The sequence below is a fragment of the Panulirus ornatus genome, chromosome 2 (genome assembly GCF_036320965.1).
Source record: "Panulirus ornatus isolate Po-2019 chromosome 2, ASM3632096v1, whole genome shotgun sequence".
Classification (NCBI taxonomy): domain Eukaryota; kingdom Metazoa; phylum Arthropoda; class Malacostraca; order Decapoda; family Palinuridae; genus Panulirus; species Panulirus ornatus.
In genome coordinates this window covers 55,790,031-55,813,604 of record NC_092225.1, presented here as the reverse complement: position 1 = coordinate 55,813,604, position 23,574 = coordinate 55,790,031, and the positions used below count along the sequence as shown (strand labels likewise).

General features: G+C 42.9%; 1 long non-coding RNA gene across 1 annotated transcript in view; it reads right to left on the bottom strand.

The window, feature by feature from the left end:
• Positions 1 to 268: 268 nt before the first annotated feature.
• Positions 269 to 23,574, bottom strand: part of LOC139756548 (uncharacterized) — a 144,856-nt gene continuing 121,550 nt past the window's right edge. Inside the window, exon 4 of the long non-coding RNA XR_011714377.1 lies at positions 269 to 1,169. This is a non-coding gene — a long non-coding RNA (uncharacterized lncRNA). The remainder of the gene's footprint in view (positions 1,170 to 23,574) is intronic.

The window sequence follows — 23,574 nt, the reverse complement described above, 5'->3', positions numbered from 1 at the left end:
CTGTTCTACTACGGTTACAAGAACACTACATATGAACACCTATTTGGATATGTGGAGAACTTTGTGATGAACCAACTTCTTGGACCCAATACTTGAAGATGCAAGTATAGTGTTATGATACATACATGTGGTACACAAACACATGTGCAGTCACATATACGTGAGGAAATATACATATGGTAGAATATATGTATATGAATCATATATATATATATATATATATATATATATATATATATATATATATATATATATATAATGATGGAAGATATGCATGAAGGTATATATGTATGTGAGAAGTACATATATATTGTGTGACTTATATATGTAATAGTGAGAGCGAGATGCATCTACTGAAAAAATATACATGATACATGAAGAGATAAGCATGAGGAAGATACAAGATGATATACATGTTAGATCTGTATATGACAATATACACATGTATGCTGTTATATGAACACACACACACACACACACACACACACACACACACACACACACACACACACACGAACTGGCTAATACATACTGATGGTGAAGCATACACCCAGTGAAACATACTCGTGATGAAATATAGTGAAATATACATTATGTGTGATACACATCTGGTTAAACATACAAACTACTGAAATATAAGGAAATCATACCAAGTGATGGATTTATCTGATGAAAAATATACTGACGATTACAACGTACGAAACATATATATATATATATACCTTACTGAAACATACTTCTGAAACGTACACACCAGTGAAATATACAACTTATCCATACATCTACAGAGGTGAAAGATATCATACATTGTTGAATCATGCATCTGTCGAATCATACACCTCTGTGAACCATACATCTACTAAATTATACTTCATGAAAATGAAATTCGATGAAACATATTATGATGTCTGTAAAAAAAAAAAAGTCTAGAACAACAGTCCGTTTGAAAAAGATCTGTACAAAAGACGACCACAACATAACTCTGTCCGTATAACTTGGCGAGCAAAAACTGAACACTTGGCGAGTGCGTAGACCAAAGTGGGAAGGTGGCGGGTGTACGTAGAGTGTGTGTGGTACAGCTGCGGTTGCTGGGTCTTACAGGAGTGCTAGGAGAGCTGTGGTAGACGCCACCAGAGTGATGCACACACGTCCACACACGCTCCAGCTTCCTGTCGGAGAAGTGGGAACTTGTGAGTATAAAGTTAGAAGAACAAAAGACAGAACAATTCTTCATAAAAAACATGATGATGAACAATTTCATTTATCAGAGTGCCTTTTCCCGCCTTCGTAGTGCCATGTATGATGTACTGAAACTAGGTTCTACCGCCCAAAGCCCAGCCTTACAGAGTACATGTATTGCCTCAACAGCTTAACACATGCCCTGGTTAAAACAACACGTCGCCCCGCATATGCCACAACGCTCTAAATCTTTCTATCCAAAGAACGCCCCTCGCAAAATTAGAATGATATGGCATCAGAGCCTTAGAGATTAATCATAAAATGTGAAGCTGTTGATATATTAAATCTTACCTAAAGATTCTTTGTGTTGTTTGTTTTGGAAACTTCCACTTTGTCAGACAAATTATATCTATATAATGTTCTTAAAGGACCAGTAGAGATATATAACATGTATGTATCAAAAATACTTTGTCGGTGTTATCTACATATCACTTACTATCATTATCATTATCCTTATCATTATTATTATTATTATTATTATTATCATTATTATCATTATCATTATTATTATCATTATTATCATCCTTATCATTATCATTATTGAAGAAGTATTATCCAATATGAACACCCTTCTTATTTCTCCTCTGGACAGTGATCTACTCTCCATACGAACCTCCCCCACAATTTCCGATGGTGGAAGGAAGTGAAATTAAGCGAGCCATTAAGTATTTGCATGTGAAAGGACCAAAACCCAGGAAGATCATTGATTACGTAGCCGATCCCCCCCCCCCCCCCCACACACACACACACACACACACACTGGCAGTGTGGGGTCTACTCGTCCCCCACGCCGTGCACCTTGGGCAATGATATGTTGAGCAGTAAGTGAGGACGGAAGAGCACAGATGATGGAGATGATGTAAGGACGACGTGTGGAAGTGACGCAAGGATGTGGTGATCAACACTGCTCACGTCGGAGCGATGCCACCACCTCTCACCACTCTGGTAAGGTGGATGGTACCTGTCGTGAGGATTCTACCCAGTAGGATATGGTTACGATGAAGGCTGGGGCCAGACGGGTCCCTCGGATCATGACGCCACATCACTCGGGGACAAATCTCACGTCCAACTTTCCTCGTAAGTTTCCGGAGCGATGCAGCAAATGCTTCCCTTCACGGCCGTAGCGATGGTAACCCTGGGTTACGTCGCTTTGATCCTTGAGCCAAAGATGACAGTAAGACGTGGACACATCCAAGCTGACCCTCCAGTACTTCACGACAAGTGTTGCCAACCGGCGGAGGTCACGGTGTAGTTCAGGTAACCAGCAGCAGCAGCAGCCGCACATCACAGCCATCAACGGCAAGTATCATGCAAATGAACTGGGTCAAACTTCAATGAGAAATTAGGAAGACTGGGCGAGGGAGGGAGAGGAGGTGTGTGGAGTGGTGTGCCTGCCTCGGGAAGGTGTTCCTGCTCGTGACACACCAGTTGTAGGGGACTTCAGCCACGAAGGTCTCGCCCACAGCCTCCCACACTCACGTTATCCTCTACACTCCAACTTTACCCTTCGGTTGAAGGATGTTTTATGTATATACATACATATGTACCCCACATATATATACGCATATACGTACATACAGACGGGCAGACTGCCACAGACAAATAATACAAAGATGTAAAAACCACAGACATATAAACGAACACATGTGCAATTTTCTGACTCGCGAGTCTTCAACTACAAAAGTTGTGAGTGTGAGAGACGTCTTTCTTGCGCTGGTCTCATCACCTCCTACGACTTCCGTCACAAGCGTCCCTCTCTCTGTGTCTGCTACAGGAGTTGTCGGGCCTCTCTGTCACGTGGAGACTTGGGGGCATTACCTGGTTACACGACAGTGTGTGTATACTGTGTGTACAGACATGAGGCAATACATCAGTGGGACATTTTGAACTCTAGGTCTGCCTTCTGCCTAGGCCTCTAGCATTTGTACAATGGAGGGAGTTCAAAATGATATCTTCTCTGTTTTCTTTTCGTTTAGATAACAACCAAGACCGGATGTTGGTCATACCATGCTGTTCTTACAGCTGGTAGTGATGTGTGGCTTGACAAGTCCCGTGACTTTGCTTACGAAGGGTGAAGGCTGGACTGTTGTCCATCGAATGTCAGTCACTGGTCCTTACTACCACTGCGATGCATGACAACACAGCATCTGTCACTGGCATGACACTAGACACTTGCTACTAATCCCTTGTCCTGGTGGGTGGGCGTGTGTGATGGAACACCTGGTGGGTGGGTATGTGTGACGGAACACCAGGAAGAAACGCTCCCCCCACGAGAGTTAATTCCCGAGCCATGCATACGTATGAACGAGGGGAGCGAGTGTGGCACAGACGGCACCAAGCCAGTACAAAGCCTCAGGGGAAACTTCGTCAGACTCTCTCCTCCTCACAGCTTTACATACCGCCTCAAGACGACACGTTGTTTACGTCAGTGTTCCATATATATATATATATATATATATATATATATATATATATATATATATATATATATATATATATTTTCTTTTTTTTTGCTTTGTCGCTGTCTCCCGCGTTTGCGAGGTAGCGCAAGGAAACAGACGAAAGAAATGGCCCAACCCACCCCCATACACATGTATATACATATACGTCCACACACGCAAATATACATACCTACACAGCTTTCCATGGTTTACCCCAGACGCTTCACATGCCCTGATTCAATCCACTGACAGCACGTCAACCCCGGTATACCACATCGATCCAATTCACTCTATTCCTTGCCCTCCTTTCACCCTCCTGCATGTTCAGGCCCCGGTCACACAAAATCTTTTTCACTCCATCTTTCCACCTCCAATTTGGTCTCCCACTTCTCCTCGTTCCCTCCACCTCCGACACATATATCCTCTTGGTCAATCTTTCCTCACTCATTCTCTCCATGTGCCCAAACCATTTCAAGACACCCTCTTCTGCTCTCTCAACCACGCTCTTTTTATTTCCACACATCTCTCTTACCCTTACGTTACTTACTCGATCAAACTACCTCACACCACACATTGTCCTCAAACTTCTCATTTCCAGCACATCCACCCTCCTGCGCACAACTCTATCCATAGCCCACGCCTCGCAACCATACAAAATTGTTGGAACCACTATTCCTTCAAACATACCCATTTTTGCTTTCCGAGATAATGTTCTCGACTTCCACACATTCTTCAAGGCTCCCAGGATTTTCGCCCCCTCCCCCACCCTATGATCCACCTCCGCTTTCATGGTTCCATCCGCTGCCAGATCCACTCCCAGATATCTAAAACACTTTACTTCCTCCGGTTTTTCTCCATTCAAACTTACCTCCCAATTGACTTGACCCTCAACCCTACTGTACCTAATAACCTTGCTCTTATTCACATTTACTCTTAAGTTTCTTCTTTCACACACTTTACCAAACTCAGTCAGCAGCTTCTGCAGTTTCTCACATGAATCAGCCACCAGCGCTGTATCATCAGCGAACAACAACTGACTCACTTCCCAAGCTCTCTCATCCCCAACAGACTTCATACTTGCCCCTCTTTCCAAAACTCTTGCATTCACCTCCCTAACAACCCCATCCATAAACAAATTAAACAACCATGGAGACATCACACACCCCTGCCGCAAACCTACATTCACTGAGAACCAATCACTTTCCTCTCTTCCTACACGTACACATGCCTTACATCCTCGATATATATATATATATATATATATATATATATATATATATATATATATATATATATATATATATATATATATATATGCTGCAGCTGGTCATATGATACAGCAACACACACACGTGCTTCACCTTCCTCCCTACAACAGAGACGAACATCATTAATCATGTCAGTGAGGTCGGGGGAAGAGGAAGAGCTCAGTGTCACGTCTCGTGTCACACATGAGAAGTGTCTCTGGTAGACCACTGCTGCCCGCTCGCCTGCCACTCAGGTTTACCTCCTGTGTGGTACACAGGAAGGTGGGTAAACTCCAGCCTTGCTTGCCGCCTGCTCTCCATACGCCACCAGGCTACACAATCCCGTGACCACTGCTTCACAAGTGATGTGTTTGTCCTTTCTCTCTCTGAAAGCATTTCCAGGAGCGCACCTCTCGGCTGGAGGCGGCGCCTCCGATACATTTGAGAGTCAAGGGAAATGGTAAGTGTGTTCCAGCTACGACAGACAAGTATGGGATAACAATAAAGACATTTTATCCACCTGGGGGAAGGGAAGGTCACTCGCAACAAAACTCGCTTCCTGTCCTTCAAGGATGTTTATGTGCTTGCAACTTTGTGTTGCGGCTGAAGCCAGCCACCAGCTAGCGAGGTCAGCGGACCGCGGGATCATCTCTCCAGAATATGAGGAGGACGTGTGGAGTCTGGTCGGCCATATACAGTGAGAGACTCCTTGACAATAACACGAGTCCTGACTAAAACTTTCGAGTCGCGATGCGGAACCACAGCCAGGCAGGTGCTTCCAGGATGTCGAGTGCCTGTGGTTGGCCACAAGCTAGGGCGGCCATCCAGACCACCCTGTTATCACTTCTTAAAGCACATGACACACTACTCTGCTCCCAGGACGGAACTGTGATGCAGAGGATAAGTGCAACACCTTCCTCCGACGACCTACAGATGCTATAAGATTGATGGCTAGTGTTGCAGTGACTAACTTTGGTGAGGGCGTGGACGAGGTGACCTACACACACACACACACTCACACATAGCCACTCTCCCGCCTGATCCTGACTAAGCTAAACCCTACCTCCATGCGGGAGGCGCCACATCACAGGGAAGTGCGAGGGGCCGTAAAGTAAGTTTTATCTCTGAGGAGTGACCCCTCTCCTGACGGCTTTACCACCAGACGAGGGTATGAGTCTCTCAACCCACCAGAAGTTTGTCCTCGGGGCGTCATATGAGAGAGAGAGAGAGAGAGAGAGAGAGAGAGAGAGAGAGAGAGAGAGAGAGAGAGAGAGAGAGAGAGAGAGAGAGGTGAACTCTGAATAAGCTAAAGCGATGGTAACTGCTTCTAAGAGTCTCTATAATCATGGCTTATATTCCCAGTAGCGGGACTGTACCTGAAGGGTACAGTTCCTCCTGTACCTGTGTCGGTACGCGCCTCTAAGGGGGCTACCAGCAGCTGTACCTGGCTGTATGACAAGGATACATAAAGTACGTGGTGTATGGTCTATAGCTTAGATTCCCGCTGTACTATACACTCTTTGAATCTGTCTGTCTACCTGTACGTAGATTATCATCTCATATCTACGACGGACACACGGGTAATCATCCAACACAGGTGCGTCACTCGAGATCTCACCAGATGCAGTGAATCACACACACAGCTTCAAAGACTATATGGTGTGTGAGGCAACTCAGTCATGTACATCCAGTCACGGTGAATTTAACCCATCAGTTTTGATCGACTCGTCGGCAACTCTTGCGTCTACTGCGTCGCGTAGCGTGGGCCACTCACCTCTTGCGTCTGGAGACGCAACTCTTGCATCTGGAGACGCGATAGATGTTCGAGATCACTGTCTATCAATTATCAATTTCCGTTGGGCGGCCAAGGGGCAGTTCTACGTGGATGATGACTGCATCTCCAGGTTCGACGACCCACGTTTTCCTCGAGGTTAAGGAAACATACCGTTTTCTTCTCCCGAGTGCTTGTGGGTCTAAGTTATCTTGAAGTCCTCGAGACAGCTCAAGGTGGACCTCATCAGGAGGAACACTGTGATACGAGATACAAGGTCGACAGCCGGGCTCCTCACCCAACACGAACTTTGAACTTCGTGTGTGAACAAATATGCCATCCACATTCTACGTGAAAAAAAAAATTGAACATCAGAAAACAGAGAAAACATATTGCAGTTCATCCACTTGGCTGAAGGTCTGGATTCTGCCGGTGCAGGAAAATATATATTCGTTTGTGCGTCGTTCCATTTACTGTGTCAGCTCACAAATGTTCGCATCACATGACGGGAGAAATTTATGAACACTGAATGTGGTCGTTCAACATCTTATGTGTCTATCAGTTCATCTGCTAATCTCTCTTCCCTACCTCTCTGTTGATCTATTCATCTATCTCTCTATACACACACACACACACACACACACACACACACACACATATATATATATATATATATATATATATATATATATATATATATATATATAGATATATATTCTTTTTTTCTTTTTTTTATGTTGGAGGCTCCAGCCACGGACCAAAGTCCACATTAAGGCCGGGCCACAATTGAAATATAGAGAGCATTATGAAAAGGAAAAAGAAGAGACAAGGAAAAGTATTTACGAATTCTGGAGGAAGTGGAAAATCTCTTTTAAAATGTGCCAGGTCACAGTTATTGGGAAAGACATGAGAGGGTAGAGAGTTCCAAAGCTTCGAGGTGTAAGGAAAGAAGCAGTTACCAAAACGGCCCATCCTTGAGTTGCTGACGGCCACACAGTAATCATGTGACGCAGCGGCCTGCTTGTGTGGTCTAGCTAGTGGTGGGGGTACACAAGCAGCCAGCCCTCGAGAGCAAAAACCATAGTAATACCTACAGAAGAGAGAAGGTGAACCAACATTGCGGCGTAGGGCAAGGGGGTCAAATATGGAAGTTAGCCTGGGACAGTTTATAAGTCGGACCGCTTTCGACTCAACTCTGTCAAGTACTCCCAGCTGTTGCCTGCTCCTCCTCCACTATCCCTAGCTACTGGCTGCACCACCTGCCTCCTACCTACACTCCCATCTGCTGCCTGCTCCTCCTCCACCATCCCCCCCAGCTGCTGGCTGCCTCACCATCATCCTCCAGCACGTCAATCATCTCCTGAACCAATTCGTTGCTCGGACCTCACCTCACCTCACCTCTGCTGGTGTTTTCCACTCTCTCCTTCCATCTTTATTCCTGCCTCGGTTTCCTCTCCCAGTCTCGCCTCCTCCATGCCCCAACCTGCGGCGGTTCTCCTGGTGTAGTAAGCCTCTGAACAGCTGTTTTAATCTAGTCCTAACTTCCTCATCTTCGGCCAAGGTAATCACTCACTCCTGCTTAATTACATTACCCACACGACCTTTAACAAATTCTACACCAATTACCTTTTCACAAATATAATCTCTAACTTTACTATCTTCAGGTGTCTTCCCTTTGTCTTCCACATTTCTTACTCTCCCGTATCTCCCTCCCTCCCTCAATTAATCTTTAATTATCTGTTTCTTATTTTCCTCTTGATCGGGGTTTCTACTTTTCCCTTCCTCCTCCAGCTCCTGTGTTGTTGGCTTCCTCTCCATGCATCCCCCGACACCTCCCATACCGCCAGGGAACACTGCTTTTTTCTTCGGACTATTTTCCTTTTCCAGTGAACGTCCTGAAGTTTCTTCCAGTACCTTCGCTCGTGTCCTTCTCTAACGTACTTACGTCAATTCTGTCTCTTTCTACTTCTTTAACCTGGGTTTTCTTCTTTATTCCAAAATAATACCCTCACATCTGTAAACCAGTTATGAGTGAGATGACGCACGAATTTCTCTACCGGTATAATATTACCGCTCTCCCTCATTCACATCGGCATGAATCTTGGGTGCGCAAGTTGGCCCACATCCAACCCAGGTGGCGGCTCGATAAATGTGCACTTGGCTTCGGCTGGTATGTGTGTGTGTGTGTGTGTGTGTGTGCAGACATGGTACATACATACCACGTTAGGAGACGGGGTAACAGGAGTGTAAAACCCTCTACATAACACACAAATATTAATCACACATCAACAGCGGTATACATCACAACCAGCAGACTTTCCCAACACAAGGTCAGGCCAGGCCATGACACGCCTGACCTTATCTTAACGGGAACGGCTGAGGTCACCTTATACCAGCCATCGCCAGTCGTGTATAGACATACCAACTGTAATGTCCTCTCGCCTCAGCCCAAAGCTGTTAACAGACAGTCCGGTTACTGATTCCGGCACACGTCACGTTGGACTGAAGCGCTGGCCGTGTGTGACGGAGAAACTCAATGGGGTAATGACCATCGCGAGACTCTACCCAGCAGCTACACCTGGTCTGCTACCACCACAACACCACCCTCAACACGGCCCTCGGTAACAAGGTGATTCGTGAAGGATGTACGGAGGAGAAATATTACTACCTTACCAAACTCCATCACCTAAAACAGCCCGACATTTGGCCAGTCGTATAGGATATTGACCGAGATGAGCTGTCTGACAAGGTAGACCACCTCCTCCTCCTCCTCTTCCTTATCCTGCCGTAGGATCACCTCCGCAACGAAGACGCTGCTCAGTTTATTAACATCACCACTCCCGGCCGTCGTCTGCCAAGACTTCCACACCTTCGTTCTCAGCCGACCTCCCAGCACTACAGCACTCTTTACGTCAGTATAAGACCTTCCAGTTGCCAGACAACAGCACACACTCGGGGTAAAGTGCTCTGCTATACCTAATGATCTTACCCACGAAACTGTGGGAGGAGTTCGTTCACGGATCTGGCCAGCAACCCCTTCTGCCCCCGTCGCCTGGTTTTTCCTCCGTCGGTCAAGCCGTCCCACTGACTGAAAGGTCTCATACGTTTCCACAATCTCTTACCATCCACCCGATCATTCCCCTGTTTACTCTGCGAAAGTTCTACATCGGAAAGGACTAACGCAGACACTGCAAGGTCTAGAGACTGTTAGCAGTTAGGTTAGACGGAGATCTGCTCTACTAACGCCACACTTCGAGGAGCCACCGCTACCTTCTTCTATCCGAGATCCCTCGTCCCTAAGTTGCAGGTCGGCACCATAACCACAGCATCAAGCCCACCCGGGTTCGTACAGCCACCATCCCAGCCACTGTGAACACCATCACTGTATCACTGCTTCTGTAAGGATTGCTTAATACTTCCTCTACTTTGTTAAAGCTAGTTCTTTATATATCCACTCTTTGGCTACATCTTATATACAAGCGTTATCATTACTATTATCATCATCATTATCATTATTATCATTATCATTATTACTATTATTATTATAATCATTATCATTATCAGTATTATTATAATCATTATCATCATTATCATTATTATCATTATCGTTATTATCATCTATTATTATTATCATTATCATTATTACTATTATCATTATTATCATTATCATTATCATTATTATAATTATTATAATTATCATTATTATCATCATCATTATTATTATTATTACTACTATTATTATGATGATGATGATGACTAGTATTCTAATCATCATTACCTTTATCAATATCATTATCATCTGCATACATATGGACCTACACACACACACACACACACACACACACACAGAAAGACAGACAGACAGACAGACTGACAGACAGACAGACACACAAACACACACCTGCACACACACACACACACACACACACACACACACACACACACACACACACACACACACACATCCCTCCCCGCCAGCTGATGCAAAACTACCAAGCCAGAGCTGACTGCCAATTAAGCTTAAGCTGATTAAAGTAACTGTGTGAGAGGAGGCAAGAAAAAAATATATATACAATATCAAGCCAAATCCGCAATTCTTTTGTGTGTGTGTGTGTGTGTGTGTGTGTGCATATTTCTCCCTTTACCTCGCAATATTCCTCAGATTCCACGCAATATTCCTCACATTACGAGATTAAAAAAACTAATAATATGTGTGTGTGTGTGTGAGGCAGGATCCACACACCTTGTGTACAACGTGCCTCATCTGACGTAGTAACTTCTAAAATTATATCACTGAATATGTAAAGTCTTCGTACCGTCATGTAAATTACGCTTCATCAACCAATATTATATATCCAGATATCATATACTTTTTTTTTTTATCGACATGGCACGGTTTTTTTCACTTAAATATCGTTCACTTAAATGGTACATCTTTTTTTACTTACAAAGTGCATTTTCACTTGCATGGCACGATAATTACTTACGTGGTGAACTTTGGTGAACTTTTTTCACTTACACGGTACGTTCATGACTGACATGGTAACCTTTTCACTTACATGGTAGAATGATTACTTACATGGTAATCTTTTCACTTACATGGTACGATAATTACTTACATGGTAAACTTTTCACTTACATGGCACATTTTCACTTCCATGGTACATTTTTACTTACATGGTACATTTTTACTTACATGGTACATTTTTACTTACATGGTACATTTTTACTTACATGGTACATTTTTACTTACATGGTACATTTTTACTTACATGGTACATTTTCACTTCCATGGTACATTTTTACTTACATGGTACATTTTTACTTACATGGTACATTTTTACTTACATGGTACATTTTCACTTACATGGTACATTTTTACTTACATGGTACATTTTCACTTACATGGTACATTTTTACTTACATGGTACATTTTCACTTACATGGTACATTTTTACTTACATGGTACATTTTCACTTTCATGGTACATTTTTACTTCCATGGTACATTTTCACTTCCATGGTACATTTTTACTTACATGGTACATTTTCACTTACATGGTACATTTTTACTTACATAGTATTTTTAGCACTTAAAGGAAAATTTTTCACTTACATACCTTTTGTAATTTACATGGTATATTTTTCAGTTAAATGGTAAGTTTTACAATTACACTTCAGATTTTTCAATTAAATAATCAAATATTTCAGTTACATGGTACACTTTATAATCACATGGTACATTTATCAATTACATTTTACATTTTCCAATTACAAGTTAGATTTTTCAATTGCGTTACTTTTTCAATTCCATGTTACATTTTTCAATTACATTTTACATTTTTCAATTAAGTTACATTTTTAATTATATTTCACATTTTTCAATTGTTACATTTTCAATTACATTTTACATTTTCAATTACATGATACATTCTTCAATTACATTTTACATTTTTCATTTACATGTTACATTTTTCAACTACATGTTACATTTTTCAATGACATGTTGCATTTTTAATTACGTGCTACTTTTTCAATTACATTTTACATTTTTCAATTAGATGTCACATTTTTCAATTACATGATACACTTTTCAATTACATTTTATACTTTTCAATTACATGTTACATTTTACAATCATATGTTACATTTTTCAAATATGTTTCATTTTTCAATTACGTTACATTTTTCAATTACATTTTACATTTTTCAATTAGATGTCACATTTTTCAATCACATAATACATTTTTCAATTACAAATTACATTTTTCAGTTACGCTTAAAATTTTTCAATTACATGTTACATTTTTCATTTTTCAAGTACATGTTAAATCTTACAATCATATGTTACATTTTTCAATTACATGTTCCATTTTTAATTTTTCAAGTACATGTTAAATCTTACAATCATATGTTACATTTTTCAATTACATGTTACATTTTTCAATTAAATTTTACATTTTTTTTCAATTAGATGTGACATTTTTCAATGACAGTATTTTTCTCAATTACATAGTATTTCCAATTACAAGTTATATTTCTTAATCATATGTTACATTTTACAATCACATGGTACATCTTTCAATTACATGTTACATTTTTCATTTACATGTTACATTCTCAATTACATTTTAAATTTTTCAGTTACATAATACATTTTTCACTATGTTAAATTCTTACAATTACATGTTATACTTTTCAATTACATTCAACATTTTTCAATTACATTTTACATCTTTCAATTATGTCACATTTTTCAATGACATGTTACATTTTTCAATTATGTCACATTTTTCAATGACATGTTACATTTTTCAATTACATGTTACACTTTTCAATTACATTTTACACGTTTCAATTACACGTTACATTTTACAATTATATGTTACATTTTTCAATTACATGTTTCATTTTTCAATTACGTTACATTTTTAAATTACGTTACATTTTTAAATTACATTTTACATCTTTCAATTAGATGTCACATTTTTCAATTATGTTACATTTTTCAATTACAGATTACATTTTCAATTACATTTTACATTTTTCAATTACATATTACATTTTTCAATTACATGATACATCTTTCAATTACATTTTTCAATTACAAGTTACATCTTACAATCATATGTTACATTTTGCAATTACATGTTACATCATTCAATTACATTTCACATTTTTCAATTAGATGTCACATTTTCAATGACAGTATATTTCTCAATTACATAGTAATTTTTTTCAATTACAAGCTATATTTCTCAATAATATGTTACATTTTACAATCACGGCACATTTTTCAATTGCATGTTACATTTTTCGATTTCAAGTTATATCTTTCAATTAGATGTTACATTTTTCAGTCACATTTTACACCTTTCAATTACATTTTACATTTTTCAATTAGATGTAACATGTTCCAGTTACATGTTACATTTTTCAATCACATGTTTCATTTTCCAATAACATGTTACATTTTTCAATTACATGTTACATTTTTTCAATGTTGCATTTTTTTTTCAGTTCCATGTCATAAACCCCCTCCACTGCTCACCATAACCAGCTATCCCCACCTGAATACCCTCCTCCTCCTCCCTCTCTCACTACCCCGTCCTACCCTTCAAGATCAACACCACACTCCCTCCCTCGCCCTGATCCCACCCTCCTCCTCCTCCTCCTCCTATATATATATATATATATATATATATATATATATATATATATATATATATATATATATATATATTGCATATGACCGCGCACTCTTCATAGAACACAAAATGCCCTCCAACAGCAAGGATTCGAACCCGGCACTATTTGCGTGGTAGCTGGGAACGCTCGCCACTAGTAATGTGAGCCTGATGGGACCTGACAGGTCTAAACCCCGGTGCTCATGGACGTGAGCAGAGGTGTATTCGATTACGTGGAATCGAATAGTCATTTCCCTATTAGAGGCGATTATAGCCGAGTGCTTAGCGTAACCAGCTACCACGCAAATGGTGCGGGGTTCGAACCCTTGCTGTTAGAAGTGGCCACTGGCGTGACACGAGCGTCCATCCCCACAGTTAAGCCGTCATCCACCCCTGGGCTGGACTGAAGTCGGCCAACACACGCTACAACACGCCCTTCCTGTTATGCGGGCAATGGAGAGAGAGAGAGAGAGAGAGAGAGAGAGAGAGAGAGAGAGAGAGAGAGAGAGAGAGAGAGAGAGCGAGAGAGAGAGAGAGAGAAGAAAGTTTAGAAAATTTATTCTAGTCCACAGTCGTGTGTTGAGGTACTGTAATACCCCGGGAGGCCAGGCCAGGATGTGGCGCGCGCGTGGATATCTTCGGACCCAAAGTCTTTATCGTGTTGTTGTCCAGAGAGAGGCCATCGCCATGAGAGAGAGAGAGAGAGAGAGAGAGAGAGAGAGAGAGAGAGAGAGAGAGAGAGAGAGAGAGAGAGAGAGGAGGGAGCGTGTCTGGTACCCCGCATGTATGGCCTCTAGTGACAGTCATGATGATAATGCCGCAGGGGCAGGAGCGGCCGGCGGTACGAGGCAGCAGGAGCCACATGACGTCCCACTAATGTACACCCATTGACGAGGGGGAAGTGACCGGTCCCTCTCTGTGTTATGGACCAGAAGGCCGCGCTGGAGCGACGGGCTGCGTCATGTGCCTTGAGCTATGGTGTAGTGAGGCTGCACTTGCTGGATACGTCAATAGCAGCCAGCCAGCCATCCCCCTCCCATTCCTGATGCACCAGCCCAACAAGTATGTATCTTTACCAACAGAGGACCTGCGGATCCTGTAATCCACTAAAACCAATATATATATATATATATATATATATATATATATATATATATATATATATATATATATATATATATATATATATATATATATATTCCTTATACATCATTTGACTTCTATGTTTTCTATCTCACATTTGTATCTCCCTTGACGATGTGATCATGACACGAAAGTGCACTTGGAATGTTATCGTGTTTCATTTTCCTTGTGGTTGTCAGCAAATACTAGATCACGCGCACCACTGTGACCTCTTGCAATATATATATATATATATATATATATATATATATATATATATATATATATATATATATATATATATATATATATATGTTCAGGCCCCGATCACACAAAATCTCTTTCACTCCATCCTTCCACCTCCAATTTGGTCTCCCTCTTCTCCTCGTTCCCTCCACCTCCGACACATATATCCTCTTGGTCAATCTTTCCTCACTCATTCTCTCCATGTGCCCAAACCATTTCAAAACACCCTCTTCTGCTCTTTCTACCACGCTCTTTTTATTTCCACACATCTCTCTTACCCTTACGTTACTTACTCGATCAAACCACCTCACACCACACATTGTCCTCAAACATCTCATTTCCAGCACATCCATCCTCCTGCGCACAACTCTATCCATAGCCCACGCCTCGCAACCATACAACATTGTTGGAACCACTATTCCTTCAAACATACCCATTTTTGCTTTCCGAGATAATGTTCTCGACTTCCACACATTCTTCAAGGCTCCCAGAATTTTCGCCCCCTCCCCCACCCTATGATCCACTTCCGCTTCCATGGTTCCATCCGCTGCCAGATCCACTCCCAGATATCTAAAACACTTCACTTCCTCCAGTTTTTCTCCATTCAAACTCACCTCCCAATTGACTTGACCCTCAACCCTACTGTACCTAATAACCTTGCTCTTATTCACATTTACTCTTAACTTTCTTCTTTCACACACTTTACCAAACTCAGTCAGCAGCTTCTGCAGTTTCTCACATGAATCAGCCACCAGCGCTGTATCATCAGCGAACAACAACTGACTCACTTCCCAAGCTCTCTCATCCCCAACAGACTTCATACTTGCCCCTCTTTCCAAAACTCTTGCATTCACCTCCCTAACAACCCCATCCATAAACAAATTAAACAACTATGGAGACATCACACACCCCTGCCGCAAACCTACATTCACTGAGAACCAATCACTTTCCTCTCTTCCTACACGTACACATGCCTTACATCCTCGATAAAAACTTTTCACTGCTTCTAACAGGGGCCTGAATATGCAGGAGGGTGAAAGGAGGGCAAGGAATAGAGTGAATTGGAGCGATGTGGTATACCGGGGTTGACGTGCTGTCAGTGGATTGGATCGGGGCATGTGAAGCGTCTGGGGTAAACCATGGAAAGCTGTGTAGGTATGTATATTTGCGTGTGTGGACGTATGTATATACATGTGTATGGGGGTGGGGTGGGCCATTTTCTTTCGTCTGTTTCCTTGCGCTACCTCGCAAACGCGGGAGACAGCGACAAAGCAAAAAAGCAAAAAAAAAAAAGAATATATATATATATATATATATATATATATATATATATATATATATATATATATATATATATATATATACACTTTCTTAACCTAAGACTCACATGAGAAAGATTCTGAAATAAACTGTTTCATTTACATGTCCTTAACTTCCTGGGAGAGGGAGGGTGTGAACTGATAATGCAACTTGCAATCTCTCGCTGGAAAGCTATACTGAGGTGCTGAAATGGAAAGCTGTTTGCCCTCTCTTTCTTAGGTGATTCAGCGAGTCATGGGCATCCTCCCCTTCTAAAGTTCCGGGGTCTCCCAGCCAACTGAAACAAAAATAGGATCATGGTGACAGATCCTCCATATTGCACTCTCTTCCTGTTCCCCGAAGTCTGCAAAACGACGTGAACTTTCTATGGTCGTCTCTAGGTATGTACCTGCCAGTGTGGAAGCACAGGTGTTGTCCCCACATCAGCTGCCTGCCCTTGCTCCGAGCTTGTGATGGTACACCGCCAGGCCGCTTGCCTGAGGAACCGGGACTTTGCATTCGACAGTTGGGAGAAGCAAGAGGACTTCTTGAAATGATATCGCTTATCTTACTGTGTCTGGCGTTCATATACAACAGAAGTTTTCGTATTCCATGTTCAATATCATCTTGAAAATAAAGAAGAAAAATCATCTTTTTATATTTACAATTCACAACCGTCCGAGTCTTGCAGGAAATAAAGATTAAAGCAGAATTTCAGACACTGTGGAGATGGTAAAACTGATAGCAACTGGGCGATAACTTGAAGAGTTAGAACGGACTTATTTTCTAATGGCTTGGGCTGTACCAAGGCATGCTTCCATCAAGCAAAAGTTTGGGTCTTTTTAGAGTGAAACGAAATAGACAAACAAGGATTAGAACTAGCTCAAAGGCACACTCCCTGGGTGTGGACTTTGCAGCGGATGAAACCATTGAAGCTGAAGTGAACAAAATGACGGGGGATGGGCCAAAGGTCCCGATTGTATTAAGAAGTGCAAGGAAAGAGAGGTCACTATCCGTGAGGGCTCAGATAGGTATGTCTGATGGGACTGTAGTCCTAATGGTGCTGTATGCATGTGAGTCATGGGCCACAAATGCAAAAATACAGAAGAGAGTGGACGAGTGCACGTGTTGAATATGGAATGTTTGATAGAATCATGTGGTGTGGGGAGGGTTAATCGAGTTAGGAATGAAAGGCTATGAGAGAGAGATGTGGTCATATGGAGAGTATGTTTGAGAGAAATGATCAGCTGTAAGGTGCTATAGTATGGGGATATGGAGAAGATGAGTGAGGAGAGACTACAAAGATACATGGGTCGAAGGTGAAGGGACAAAGCGGAAGGGGAGTTCGAGGATGAGATGGAAGGATAGAGTGAAAAAAATGCTTTGCGTTGGGGGGGACCAGAAAATGCAGGTTGTGAGGCGTGCTTGGGATAGAAAGGACTGGAGCGATGTGGTATACAGGGGACGACGTGCTAACAGTGGGCTCAATCAGGACATATGAAGCAGTCAGACAAAAGGGCAGAAATGTTTTGTAGAGCCTGGTTGTAGATACAGGAATATGGCTGCATTACAAATGACAGCTAGAGTGATGATGTAAACAAATGAGTACCGTTCTTCGTCTGCTCCTGCGCTACCTCGGGAAACGGCAAACAAGCATGAAATTAAAATAGAACTTAAAACAGAAAAAAATCCGAAAACATGATAATATAAGAGACCAAACTGGCTCGGATGTTGTCAGACATGACAGTCTCGAAAACAGAACCGGTTATCGAATGTTGTTCCCGTCTGTTTATTTGGAAGGGTTCCTCCCCCGGCCACCGCACAGTGGCGGCGCTGAGTGCTATGTACACACATCACCCGCTTGCTGACGGCAGCCACCACCACAAACAAGCAGGACTCGCTAACTTAGCGGACTCTGAATGCCTTTGGTATATCCTCTAAGACTTAAGGAAATTGATGTTGAACCAGTTCTCAATTATGATAAATGATTAAACATATCTTGCGTATTCTTTATCCTTTATTTCGAGACGTTCAAGGAAATACTATACTTTTTCTGTCCTTGCAAACACACACACACACACACACACACACACATATATATATATATATATATATATATATATATATATATATATATATATATATTATAAAATATGCATATAAATCATGTGATAAGTTCCCCTTATGAAGGAGAACAGCTACCAGTTCGTTCTCTCATAACAAACAGCAAAAAATGTTGTAGCAATCTGGACGACCCAGGACGGACTGATGAAGGAACGACAAAGTCCTTTTGAACTTCAGGCAACACGCTCGTGCACTACCAGGCAACACACTCGTGCACTACCAGAAACACGCTCGTGCACTGCCAGGCAACACGCTCGTGCACTACCAGGCAACACACTCGTGCACTACCAGGCAACACACTCGTGCACTACCAGGCAACACGCTCGTGCACTACCAGGCAACACGCTCGTGCACTGCCAGGCAACACACTCGTGCATTACCAGGCAACACGCTCGTGCACTGCCAGGCAACACGCTCGTGCACTACCAGGCAACACGCTCGTGCACTACCAGGCAACACGCTCGTGCACTACCAGGCAACACGCTCGTGCACTGCCAGGCAACACGCTCGTGCACTACCAGGCAACACGCTCGTGCACTACCAGGCAACACGCTCGTGCACTACCAGGCAACACGCTCGTGCACTACCAGGCAACACGCTCGTGCACTGCCAGGCAACACGCTCGTGCACTACCAGGCAACACGCTCGTGCACTGCCAGGCAACACGCTCGTGCACTACCAGGCAACACTCTCGTGCACTACCAGGCAACACGCTCGTGCACTGCCAGGCAACACGCTCGTGCACTACCAGGCAACACGCTCGTGCACTGCCAGGCAACACGCTCGTGCACTACCAGGCAACACGCTCGTGCACTGCCAGGCAACACGCTCGTGCACTGCCAGGCAACACGCTCGTGCACTACCAGAAACACGCTCGTGCACTGCCAGGCAACACGCTCGTGCACTGCCAGGCAACACGCTCGTGCACTACCAGGCAACACGCTCGTGCACTGCCAGGCAACACGCTCGTGCACTACCAGGCAACACGCTCGTGCACTACCAGCCAACACGCTCGTGCACTACCAGAAACACGCTCGTGCACTGCCAGGCAACACGCTCGTGCACTGCCAGGCAACACGCTCGTGCACTGCCAGGCAACACGCTCGTGCACTACCAGGCAACACGCTCGTGCACTACCAGGCAACACGCTCGTGCACTACCAGGCAACACGCTCGTGCACTGCCAGGCAACACGCTCGTGCACTACCAGGCAACACGCTCGTGCACTGTCAGGCAACACGCTCGTGCACTGCCAGGCAACACGCTCGTGCACTACCAGGCAACACGCTCGTGCACTGTCAGGCAACACGCTCGTGCACTGCCGGGCAACACGCTCGTGCACTACCAGGCAACACGCTCGTGCACTACCAGGCAACACGCTCGTGCACTGCCAGGCAACACGCTCGTGCACTACCAGGCAACACGCTCGTGCACTACCAGGCAACACGCTCGTGCACTGCCAGGCAACACGCTCGTGCACCACCAGGCAACACGCTCGTGCACTGCCAGGCAACACACTCGTGCACTGCCAGGCAACACGCTCGTGCACTGCCAGGCAACACGTTCGTGCACTGCCAGCCAACACGCTCGTGCACTGCCAGGCAACACGCTCGTGCACTACCAGGCAACACGCTCGTGCACTACCAGGCAACACGCTCGTGCACTGCCAGGCAACACGCTCGTGCACTGCCGGGCAACAGGTACCATCAACTCAGGTAACAGTTACATAAATAAAGCAGGTGGGTAGTAGATCTTGCTTAAGGGTCCGTCAGTAATAACATTATCAAGTGTACGTACGTATTGGTTTTGTCAGTGATTGTGACCACACTTTCAATGATGGTGACTGCCACATTTTCTTTTGTTAGTGATTGTGACGATACTTTCTTTGATGATGATGGTGACAACACTTTTTGCATAGTGATTGTGACGACACTTTCTTTGTTAGTGATTGTGACAACACTCTCTTTGATGGTGATTATGACAACACTTTCTTTGTTGGTGATTGACAACACTTTCTTTGTTAGTGATTGACAACACTTTTTTTGTTAGTGATTGTGACAACACTCTCTTTGACGGTGATTATGACAACACTTTCTTTGTTGGTGATTGACAACACTTTCTTTGTTAGTGATTGTGACAACACTCTTTGTCGGCGATTGTGACAACACTTTCTTTGATGGTGATTGTGACAACACTTTCTTTGTCAGTGATTGTGACAACACTTTCTTTGATGGTAATTGTGACGACACTTTCTTTGATGGTGATTGTGACAACACTTTCTTTGTCAGTGATTGTGACAACACTTTCTTTGATGGTGATTGTGACAACACTCTTTGTCGGTGATTGTGACAACACTTTCTTTGATGGAGATTGTGACGTCTTCTTTCTTAGGGATTGTGACAACGATACTTTCTTTGTTGTTATTGTTGTTTGTGGCGACACTCTCCGTGGGCGAGTGTGACAACCCTCATTTTGCCAGTGACCGTGTTGACAACACTGCTTGTTATCACAACAACCTTCTTCTTTGACCTTTCGGGATCGTAGATGAAGAGAGTCCCTCCACAATGCCAGTAGTGCTGCCAACACCGCCTCGGGCAAGTCTCACTCTTCGGGTCTTGTCTCTCTCTCTCTCTCTCTCTCTCTCTCTCTCTCTCTCTCTCTCTCTCTCTCTCTCGTGTCCACAGTGAACATCCCCCCGGGGCAGCTGCACCCTGCATGCGCTATCATGTATGTGAAAAATACTATCTACCTTTTATGAGCACGTGACGGTACGACTCTTCAGCACGTGACGGTACGACTCTTCAGCACGTGACGGTACGACTCTTCAGCACGTGACGGTACGACTCTTCAGCACGTGACGGTACGACTCTTCAAGGCGAAGGTACCACTCTTCAGCACGTGACGGTACGACTCTTCAGCACGTGACGGTACGACTCTTCAGCACGTGACGGTACGACTCTTCAAGGCGAAGGTACCACTCTTCAGCACGTGACGGTACGACTCCTCAGGACGAAGGTACGACCCTTGAGCACGTGACGGTACGACTCTTCAGGACAAAGCAACGACCCTTTAGCACCACCCCTGGGTCTGATCGCCAGGCCTTTGACCTGGTCTTTAAAAGGTCGGGTCAAAGGTCACGTCACCATGCTGAGGGCCCGTTCAATCGTCAGGGGACGAAGATGTCTGTTAAGTCGTGTTGTGGTCGACTGGGGCCAAGTGTTTGTGTTGGTGGGGTAAGGACTTCCTCTGCCACGACCACTTCCACGCCAGTTCATCATGAAGTAACAAAATACTAACGACCAAATGAGGTCAATGTAATCGACGTGGCTCTGATAACCTAAGCCTCAGGAAGGGAGGCAGATGGCAACTGGTATTTTCAAAAACTAAATCATTCAACATAACACGAATGGAAAATGGCAAATGTGACCCCTATGTATAGAAAAAGCATTTAAGGAAAATGCATGTTGAAATACCCAATCAACCTCAATTCAGGTGCAGGTAAAACGATGCAAAAGACAATTAGACAAAATCATAGTATCAGATAACCATGATAACTTACACAATATAAGATCTTTCTAAAAAATTCATTGATTTTTTCAATGTTACACAATACGACAACAAGGACTCAAAATTACCCTTTAAAACAATACAACTTGACTTTCAAAAGGCATTCAATAAAGTACCAAACAAGAGACTGCAAAGTGGATCAAAATCACATGGAATAGTGGACGAACAAGGTGCATGGGTTTGTGACTGGCTTATCGACAGAAAGCAATGTGTAGCGACTGGTTGAACGTGACAAGTGGCGTGCCACTGGGGTCCGTCCTTGACCCCTATTCTTTTCATGTTATATATTTCTAATCTTGAATTAAGATATAGAGCTTCTAACGATTCAAGACAGGGAGGAAAGCCTACAAAATGAGCGAGACTCAATCCAAACAGATGTTAACATACTAACAGAATGGTCAGACAAAATGGCAGATGAAGCAATTAACGTAAACGTATAAAGTTGTGCAATTAAATCAGAATGCGAAACACGATCGTCAAATATTCAGACATCCGCTAACTCTAGCAAACGAAGAGAAAGACTTTTGGAGTTGTTATCAGTCACAATTTGAAGGATAATACTCAGTGTATCGCAGTAAAATACGGAAGGACACCGGATGGTGGGTTCCATTTCTAGAGCCATTGACAACAGAACATCAGGAATCATTCTAACGCTTCTTGAACACTTCCGAAGGTCACGGCTTGAGTATGCAGACCATCAACAGTCCTTAGACTATACAAAGGACGAGGAAAGACAGGGAAAAACTGTATTCCAGCTGGGAAGTTTGGCGTATGAAGAGTGGCTAAGACTGGTGTATGAAGACTGGCTTAGACTGGTGTATGAAGACTGGCTAAGACTGGTATATGAAGAGTGGCTAAGACTCTGGCGTATGAAGACTGGTTAACAAAATATAATCTCTTTCCCCTGAAATAATATAAGACTTCGCGGTAACTCAGAAGCTTTCAAAAACACTGAATAGATTCGAATACCGTCAGTCACCATCAAGAAATTTGTGAAATACAGGAAAATACAGTTACTACGACCAATGGAATACAGCTTAATGCTACGAGATATACCAGTGACGTGGAAGAAAAAAAAGTTTTAGACAATCGAAAGTTTTTCATAAAAAGACAATTAACACCTAGTAAAACTGGTTAGACAAAGGCTACATTAGATAAGGTATCGAAATAAATAAATACAAGAGAAATACATACATACATACATACTAACTCCTTTTCCTCATCCCACACCATAAGAGTACGCTGCAGTGCAGCAAAGGGTTGGATAGTGTATCATAATCTTATGGTAGAATTTTTCCATTTCGTTCTCTCTAATTAAGTTCCGTGCAGGTAT